At 39.4% G+C, this 9,581-nt stretch overlaps 1 protein-coding gene across 3 annotated transcripts in view; it reads left to right on the forward strand.

The window, feature by feature from the left end:
- ptp4a2b (protein tyrosine phosphatase 4A2b) overlaps window positions 1–9,581 on the forward strand; it is a 21,920-nt gene continuing 12,339 nt past the window's right edge. Inside the window, exon 1 of one of the 3 annotated variants that reach the window (XM_005728835.1) lies at window positions 1–184. The gene's annotated coding sequence lies outside the window, so the exon portion shown is untranslated. Of the gene's footprint in view, window positions 185–362; window positions 463–1,362; window positions 1,547–9,581 lie in introns of those variants that run through there. The other 2 variants (XM_005728837.2, XM_005728836.1) reach the window with 2 other exon arrangements.

A 9,581-nucleotide genomic window follows, 5' to 3' on the forward strand; every position in this document is an offset into this window, starting at 1 on the left:
ACGGTCCCTGAAGGTCTTGTACAAACTGAGGAGGAGGTTCCTCCCCGACAACAGTTCCCGACCTCCGACGAGATCTCAGGCTGCCACACTAAAGAGGAACAAAAAGGCGATCTGACAGCGCTTTCTGCACTCCCTCCACTTTCTCCGGGGTAGTCACGGGATTTCAATGTTCAGCTTGCTCTTTGTAAGTACTCAATGACTAAAAGATCTCAGCAAACCTCTGGGAACTTCTTTCTGCCTCGATTGAATGTAATTCTAGTGCTATAGATCCGCTAGAGCCCACTGAAAAGTTGAGTTCCATATGTTAGGTGATCGCCACACTGCCGGGCAGCCAAAGTAAGTTGCATGAGGAGTCGTCCGAGAATAGTGTCCAGTATGTAGCCACGTTAATGGTAGCTCGCAGAGCAAAGCTTAAGACGGTTTAATCGTGTGCTACAATCGGTGTTGAAAATCCCGTTAAAGGTATGAATGTTCATTCTCACTGCCTCAGATATCCGTGATATCCACACTTGAGTCAATTACCTTTGTCTTGATTGTTGCAGTGCTGCTGGTCTAAAAGATTGCTGCTAAAAGCAAAGTGCGTTAGCTAGCCCGCTAGCTAACAAAGCTGCGCTAGCTTGCTATCGCGGCTATGGCTTTTTCCCTAAAGAAGAAAATCGCTGACTAGCATTAGGACTACTAACACGACTATGTCATAGCTTGTTTTTCTTTTAGAACAGGATACGTTTAGTTGTATTCATAACGTGGTGTTTTCTAAACTGACCGTCGTTCGGAATACCACAAGTGCTAGCGCTACCTTAGCGCTACACGGTGCAAGGGTGTACAGGTTACCGTAGAATTTCTTCTGAACAACGTGTATCATATTGGCAATGAATACTTGTGTTAACGTTAACAATTGTCCTGGCTAGTAGTGCTACTGTTATGTGTATAAGATGCTTAAGTTATTTGTAGTTGTGGAAAGCTGCGTGGTAACTATATGGCGACTAAGCTAGCCAGCTGCCTTCCGCCCTTTGTGACAAAATCTTGACCTGCAGTATAGTTCACCCATATGCTAAAGGCCAATTGCCAGGCTGACGGGTTGATTTTTTTTTTCTTAAACCGACAAACGATTTGTCATGTCTGTTTATGTTTGTCGTCGCGGCTACTGGACTGGACTGTCGTGCTCCTTGTCTTTATTGCTTGCTGTCTGGTTGGAGTCGGAAAATTTGCTCGGTTTCGACGAAAAAAGGAGAGAAAAAAAATGGCCAACACTGGAGTTAGGTGGGTCTATAATTTAGCCTCGTCTGGTTTCCTAAAACAGCAAGCGCCCAACCATTTAGCCATGTGGGTTGAAGTGAAATGAGGAAATGCATTTCGGGAGGAAGTTGACTAGAGCAGCTGTGACACTAAAGGCCGCGGCACATTCCCATGCCTCTCAGTTTTCAATTTATGACCTTCCACTGATTTGAGGCTCCCCTCTGGTAGTAAATTCTAGTGGGCGGCTAACACAAGTGAATAGCCATCCTACCAACAGGGCGGATGAGTCAATCAGTAACTGGTGTAACAGGTAAGCTAATTATATACTCCCGATTATGAGTCACTGCAAGGTGACCTGGTTTGCCTGTTGATAGGATGAGATGAGTGATTGCATTCAGGAAAAAAAGCTAAGGGAATGTTGGGACACTACAACAGAAATAATAGAAAGTTGCAGTGAGTAATGTAATCAATAAGGTCTATACTCTTGCTTCATAAAAGGTTAGACTTTCACAACTTCAGTATTGTAATGCTTTGCAGTCTTCAGACTCCACTGGCATTTTATTCTTTGTGGAAGTAGGTCGTTTGAACAGATGACCCGCTTTATTTTGTAGCTAATTGACACATGATGCTCTGGCCAATCTAGAAATAGCAACTCTCACTCAATCTGCTTATATAGCACATCCCTCAGCTAAAGTCAGCCCTATACTGCTTGGGTGGCCACTCATTTTTGTGATCCGACTCTGCAAGGCAAACTTCTATTACCTGTAACTTTTGTAAGCCAAACTTGAATTATCCTTATTTGAGTTTTGCTATTTTCTCAGCTAAATCAAACTTGTTGTTTAAAGACTTAATATGCTGGTTGGTTGCTAATTTATGCCTACTAGGAGCAAAGAAAATGCCCTGTGACAAGATGGGAAGTTCTCAGCCTTGGTTACTGTAACTGTGAAAGGTGAACCCAGTGTGCAGTAACTTGATATCAGCCTACAAAGGAGTGTTACTGGGGGAGAAGAACACCTATGTTGTAGCCTGCTGGCTTTCAGCCCATCAAGCCACAGGGGGTGACTGAGTGTTGAAAGGTAGAGCAGAGGAGGCCATTCCATACTGACTGCTTAAACACATTTTAAAATTTAGCTACTCTCCCTATCTGTGGTGGGAATGGAACACGAAGTTTTTGGTTTTACAATGGGCTCACTCCTATCTTTGGCTGCAGTAGAAGTTGTTTTGAAATTGGTATAAAGTGGCAAGCTAAGATTAGTTGGCCACTGTTTGTGCTACCTCTTTTCAAAGCGATTAAGTGAAGCCCATATGTAGTTACGCATTGGTGGGCACCTTTTTGTGAGTAGCTCGTTTATTGCAAAGTGTGTGGATTAATGAATCATGCAGTGATCGGCACAGTGTTTACTGTTGTTGCCACAGTGTTGGGGTAAAGCAAAGGCGCAGGCTCAGTGGCACTGGCAGTGTTTCACAGATTGACACCTCTCCTAGATTGCTGTTGCAGGGGTTCCTGCTGAAACTATAGCAACAGGTAGGAATAGGATCCTCCTTTGTTTTTTGTGTTTACACCTGCCTTGTTTAGCTACAGCTGTCAGAGCTGCAGTTAACAGGGGAACACTGAGTTCTGTGCCAGAACATGCAATAGTAATATGTGTTATTGTTGTTTGAGCAGCTGTGTGTAGGTGCTTGCTTTCTCAGATTTTAAAAACGGTGCTATTTTTGAAGCAGACAACAAACCCTCTGTTTGCCCATTGCCTAGGTGTTTTTTTTTTTTTGTTTGTTTTTTTTGGTGTGTGTGTTACTGGCACCCCCCACCCCGTGAGTGCCTCTCGCAAACTAGTGTGTTCATTGTGGCTATAATCTCAAAAAAGATGGATTTGCTACCATGAGCTAAATTGAGATCATAAGGTGTTTTATGGTTCTGTTAGGGGCTGTTGGTTTTTAGTTGAGAAAAAAAAAGTTCCTTGATGACAGCATATAAACAAGCGTTAATTCTCATTATTGCTGCACTCTTAGGTCTTCTTTAGCTTTACTTTGTGAGCATTTACTAAGCACCATTGCTCCTTTTTGATTTCTTATCAAGAGACACCATATTCCCCGCAGGAGCACTTGTTGCTACCACAGGGATAATTGTTGATATGGCAACAGGCATCCCCTGATGCTGCTGTCAGAAGGCAGTTGGTTTCCAAATGTCAGAAGAATTGATGTTGTGGTGGGATCAGCACCTCCCGGCAAAAATGCGAGCAGACATTCTCTTTACTGGCTCGGTCTGTTGCTGAGCGTTGGTCTCGGCACAGAAATGGACTTCTAGACAGTCCTGGAAGTTTACTTTTCTTAATGTTGGGTTATTTTCTATTTTTATTTTTTTAAATTGTAAATCTGTCATGAATTGACTCTTGCACATATCAATTATAGCTAAATGAACCCATAAGCCTGGCACACTTGTAAACAAGAACCATTGTGCCTTTAAACAACAAGGCAGTTAACTTCTACAGGAGCAGCTGTCAGTTATTTGCTAGAGTGGAAGTAATTGTTAGCTGGAATGTTGAAGGAACACCTTGTATTTTAACTTGCCTGTTCTTAAGGATGCACCAATTGTCAAAGTCTGTTATTTGTTTACCCATATATGCTAGAGGGGGAAAAATCATCACAATCAAAATGAAATGAAGATTTTTTTTTTTATCTGTATTTTTTCATGTCTGTATTAGCTCTTATTTTGGAACTCTGTATAATGAATTGACTGGAACTAGAAGCTTTCACTGTTCTTGGCAGTCTTAGAGTTCTACTTACTGTTGGTTATTCTAGCAAATGTTTTTAATCGGTCTTTGGTTACTGTCACATTAAGCAATAAAATTAATAAGAAATGCATTATTGTGAATATTTAAGGCCTTCCAAATTTCCAGAAAAGGAAGTAAAAAATGTGCATATATATATATTTGTAGATTTAGAAATGGTCAGCACAAAACAGCCTCACTATTTGTGGACCAACAATTAGGGAGGCCAGTGGCAGCTTATACTTATTAATAGCTACATGTTCTGCATACTAGCTGTGTGGCCAGTATGCAGAAGATGTGACCACAGCAAATGTTCAGAACTTTGTCCAGCAAGAAGGGGTAGATGTTTTTAATCATTAAAAAAGTCACTATAGAAATAATTTGGTATTGATTGTTGTAATTGCTGTGCTGTGATTTTTATTTTATTTATTTATTTTATTTATTTAATTTTTTGGCACCCTCCGGTGATCCCTCAGAGAAAATGAGTCAACATTTTGCTTCTGATACACGGCAAAAATTTGCCAAATTGAGTGACAGTGTTGCTCAATTAGGAACAGTGAGGTAAATGAGACTGTTTACTGCATCGCGATTCTAAATTAAAGGAAGTAGTGATGAGATTAGGTTTCTGTGTGTTTAAAAGAGAGAGGAAAAAAAAAAAGGTGAACAATTGAATTCCAGAATTGAAAACCGAACAAATACTTAAAAAATAATTCCATGAATAGTTGACTCTTTGGCTACAGCACTTTAGATTTCTTGTTAAAATGCGTCTTTATGCTGACTTTCAGTGCGTAATTCACATGCAGGTCAAGGTGTGTCTCGTTGCTGCTTTGTGTACTGTCTGTGTTGAGAAATGTCATCCTGGAGCAGATTTAGGATTGTGAGATGAGATTATAATTTATCAAAGGCGCTCAGATGGCTCAATATAGTCCAGCGACCCATATTCCAGATCAAGCCAGAAAACTACTGCCTTGTCTTTGGAGTCATATTTGGTAATGGCAACTATTACACACATTATTATTATATACTATGTAAATAGAACCGTAAAGGTACTGAAGGTTTAGAGTTTTCTTGTAAACAAATGTGATTTTTGTATTTGGAATTGGTTATTGCTCCTCAAGTTTTCTGCAACCAAGACTCCACAATTTAACTTTAAAATGCAGGAGTCAAAGTGCAGATGGTGACGTCAGCCTGATGAATGCTGAACTTTGTAATCAGCATCTGAGTTGTTATGAATGGATGAGTTTTAAAAGTCTTCCAGTGGTCATTTAAAACTTCGGGAAAATGTGTTACGAATTTGGGTACAAACGGTTTAAAGTTTTCTGATCTGTAACTGTAACTCCCCACTAACGTTTTTTGCTAGTTCATCTCTGTATGCACACCATTAAAATTTGCTGTATTTTTTTTAGATCCGCAGCATCCAAGCATTGGAGATTTTGTAAGTAGAAATCTCTGCGGTACCTCATTGTTGTTATTTACTATTTTTCAAACCATGGATTTTTCAGTTGGTGAGCTGGTCCACAATCTCAGAAGTAGATTTGGTGCTCCTGCCATTTGTATCTCAATCTTGTATCATTTGGTAACTTGCCCAGCCTTTGTTGACGCACGCAATTGGCACAAACACTTTATATTACCACCTTTTGTCTCTTTTATTAGTTTCCTTTGTGTATTTGCACTTTTGATTCTCGCAGGGAAAAAGTGTGTTTTTGTTTACCATATAATTGGGCAGTCTTTTTTTTTTTTTTTTTTTTTTTCCTATTTTGTGAAAACTGATTAAAAGTGGACGTAGGCCAATTATGTGAGGGTAGAACAGACCTTTGTTTAAATGTTTTCAACCTTTTAATTCCCATTTCTAAGGTGCTGAGCCCTGGTCTCTTTCAGTGTATTCCAGAGATGGATCAGTCTTTGCCCTCCCCCTCTAAGCTCTATCAGAAGCCTTTGATCGTTACACTGTTTATCTGTGCTCACTTAGAGGCAGCAAAGCAGTGTGATAAGTGGGCTTTGCCATGTGCAAGTGCATGTGTTGTGGGTGTTCGTCTGTTCATGGACATAGAGGGTGGGGGTTACATGTTCCCATACCTCCCTCTCTCAAACCCAGTTTACACAGACAAAAAAAAGGCAGTACAGCAAGTTCCCTGCAGGAAGATTACCTCTTGTGCTTTAGGGATACAGAGAGCTAACCTGCTGTTCTGAATAGGGATTGGAAAGAGACTGCCCATTTATGACAATGTCAGCAAAATAAGCTTGGCATTTAAAAGCAACACTGACAATTACACTTATATGTTTATTCAAATATCTTAAAACTCTTATACTTTCAGAAATATAAATGAGGAAATGCTCTTGTAAAAACAATTCATATAGACTTGTACACCACAAGCTCTAAGGGCTATTGCACAGCAGTTATAATAAGCTCTGTCAAAAGTTACACCCGCTCACAACATAACATACTTGGCTGCCAGTAAGTAGATCTAATCAAGATGCAAAATAAGTAGACATGGCAGCTGCATTTGACATCCTCTTTTTTTCTTCTAACTTTTGCTGTCACTGTTCTGAAAAATCACGAGTGTATTCTTTGTGTGATTTGCAAGTTTTAAGAAGTAAAAATGCTTCCCCTTTTTATAAAGGTCAGCAGTATTAGCGCTATTCTATACTAGAGTACCAAGGTTTACCAAGGTCCATGGTTTGTCAAGAGACACTTAATAAATGTGCCTAAGTTACTCCCAGCCATTAAAAATGTTTTAGTCAGTGTTTATGAGGATTAGATCAGAGTTGCTTTGGAAACCAGTCCATTTGACCAGTTAAGCAAATTTGTCGCTGGCCAGTTTAATCTGTTATAGCTTATCAGTAGTGATTTTTGTGATGTAATTACAAAGAGGAATTAGCTGTCTTGGTACCGTGAGTAAACAATGCAGCTTCTGTTCTACAGTATGTACGTCTAACCAGGTGTTTCTGAAGAAGACTGCTCTACGATTGGAAAATATTCCAGGATCACGGATTGTTTATGGTTCAGACAGACCAGCAGAATCATGAGTTGTGCTTATGAAAATGATCTAGCTGTTAACCTGCAACCAGTCATCTTTCAGTTAACCAGTTCAGGGTCGCAGGGGGTGGGGGCATGGATTAAAGCCTGAAAATGGTTGGACAGCATCAGTGTCTGACTGGTCTACTTTCAGTGGTTATTGTTGGGATAAATAGAAAAGTGCTGCCACAGTTTGAATGAGGTTAGATGGGCAGTTCTTGGAAAATGTGTAGTGACAGGTGATTATGATGTGAAGTCCCATGACTTACCTACATCAGTGTTGTTGTTCTTGTTGTTTTCTATAATTATTAAGTCCTAACAATGCATTTGTCTTTAAACATTACTTACTGGAAAATGCCTTGCCTAACCAGTATATCACCTTTCCCTAAAGGCTTAAATAAGAGACATACCAAAGCGCTTTTAACCACTCCAACTGTAACAGGAAAACACCATCCTGTTTACCACCTTAGCATGATAATTATTTACAAACAAAGCAAATGCACTCTTTTAAAATGTATTTTCTAGATGTTTGTCACAATCATTTAAAAACGTACTGCTGCACTACTGCTATTATGCTAATGTTGCATCATGTCACCCAATTATGGTGTATGATTTTTTTTTTCTGTTTTTATTTTACTGTAAGGACTGTGTGTGAATGAGGAAACTATCCCAATCCTGAGTCATTTTCATCTCCCCAGAGTATTTGTCAGCGTTTATATTAACTACGCATTAGTCCAGTGATGAAATGAATCCATGCCATAACCATTTTATGTATGCTTGAATAAAACTACTGATTCTACAGTTAAGAAGCATTGCTATAGAGTGATTAAATTAATGCATGTCACAGTCATCTTTTTTTTAATTTGAGGTCCAGTATGAGCAGCTTTTGATGAATAGAATCTATTAATATTATAACAGTGCCTTAGCAATTGCATGATGATTAGCTACAGTACTAAAATATTAAGACAGATCTCTGATATTTATTTATTTTGTCTAAATGGGTTTTATTGAGTAATTTAAAAATATAATTAAGCAATCGATCCTAGACTTGAGTTATACAAGTTATACGTGGAGCCATATCAACCGCTATACAATTTAAAGGCCTAGTTAGCACGTGCTAATGGGGCGAAAGCTGTAATATTTGAAGCATGCTCAGATAAGGAAATGCAAATGTATCAGAGTAACTGAGCTTCAAATATTTATGGCGATCAAGTGGCCTCTGATTTTAAAAAAGAGGGGTTGGGGGGAAGAAACTCAAGTATGAACCTAACCATGGTTTTGGAGTCTTGTTACACCCCGTATGATGATTGATGAAAGCAGCCATATCAAAGGCGAACCAGTTAGAATGGGTGCATCCTGAATGGGCACAGAACTAGTTTTTATATAATGATCATCTATACCGGAGAGCTGCATTTTATTTTTATTTTTTAAATGTATTTATTTATTTATTTTTTCTGGGACAGTTGCTACACAGGTGCTAGACCTTTTGGCAGTTCATGTATTTTCAATACTGTTTGAAAATTAAAAGCATGTAAGCAAGTTTAGTGAGTTTCAGTGAGTCTATAAACCCTTTAAAGAGGGGCTGCTGTGGATTGAGGAGTCCAGCTGCTGGGCAGTCCTGAGGATATATGTGTATCGGCTGGCTGACAGATTCATAGAGGGCCATTCTTTAACCCAACCTATTTGTAGCCTGATGAAACCGTGGCAATCCACACACAGGTTTTAACAACAGGAATGTTTTCCTTTCCACTTGCTGTTAGCACTTTTACTTTTTGATGGAGAGAGGGAGAGCAGGTGCCTTTCCCTGAGGTTTAGTCTGGTTTTTAAAATACCCATCTTTGCTTTTTTTTTATTTTTATTTTTTTTCAAACTAAACACACCACAGGTCTTTGTCACAATGTCTGTGCAGTGCCACCTTGACACAGGTAAACAGACATGACCGGCTGTGATTCACATCCTGATTATAAGGATTCAAGGGCCGGCGATGTCTCAATCAGCCTGAAAACAACAAATGTTTTGTCCTGTTATTCTATCAATTCTCATGACTTATAATACCTCAAAGTGTTTTATTTACATCATTGTATTGTTTGTGTTATTACTTCTCAGTTGGTCAATTCAATTGATTAGATTTCTAATTCACTTTCCCATTGATTTCACCAAGTTGGTTAACTTTAACACCAGAATATCCTTAAGTGTTTTTCAACTAATGACACGTATTGTCCTATCAATATTTTGCTCTGCACTTGTGCTGGTAGTACTAGGAAAAATGGCTTACGCATTGCTGTATAATCCAGCTTTGATACTCCAACCTCAACCCGCATGGCAGGTGAAGAAATGTTTTTCCTGTTCTCAGAAACGTTTTGAATGGGCGCACACCAGTTCTTCCCACCTCCAGCCTGAGCCTCTTCTTTCTAAAATCCCCAGGAGTGTGCAGCTCATGGGAGGCACAACAACAGTTGGAATCACTATTGGAGTTCCCAGTGGAGTTTTTGCATACGGGCCACCCTCCCTTAATACAGTCTTGTTCAAGCATGTCTGGGGATTTTGGTTTGTTTGTTACA

This window comes from Pundamilia nyererei, unplaced genomic scaffold (assembly GCF_000239375.1).
Source record: "Pundamilia nyererei isolate P.nyererei 1_Seehausen unplaced genomic scaffold, PunNye1.0 scaffold00030, whole genome shotgun sequence".
Classification (NCBI taxonomy): domain Eukaryota; kingdom Metazoa; phylum Chordata; class Actinopteri; order Cichliformes; family Cichlidae; genus Pundamilia; species Pundamilia nyererei.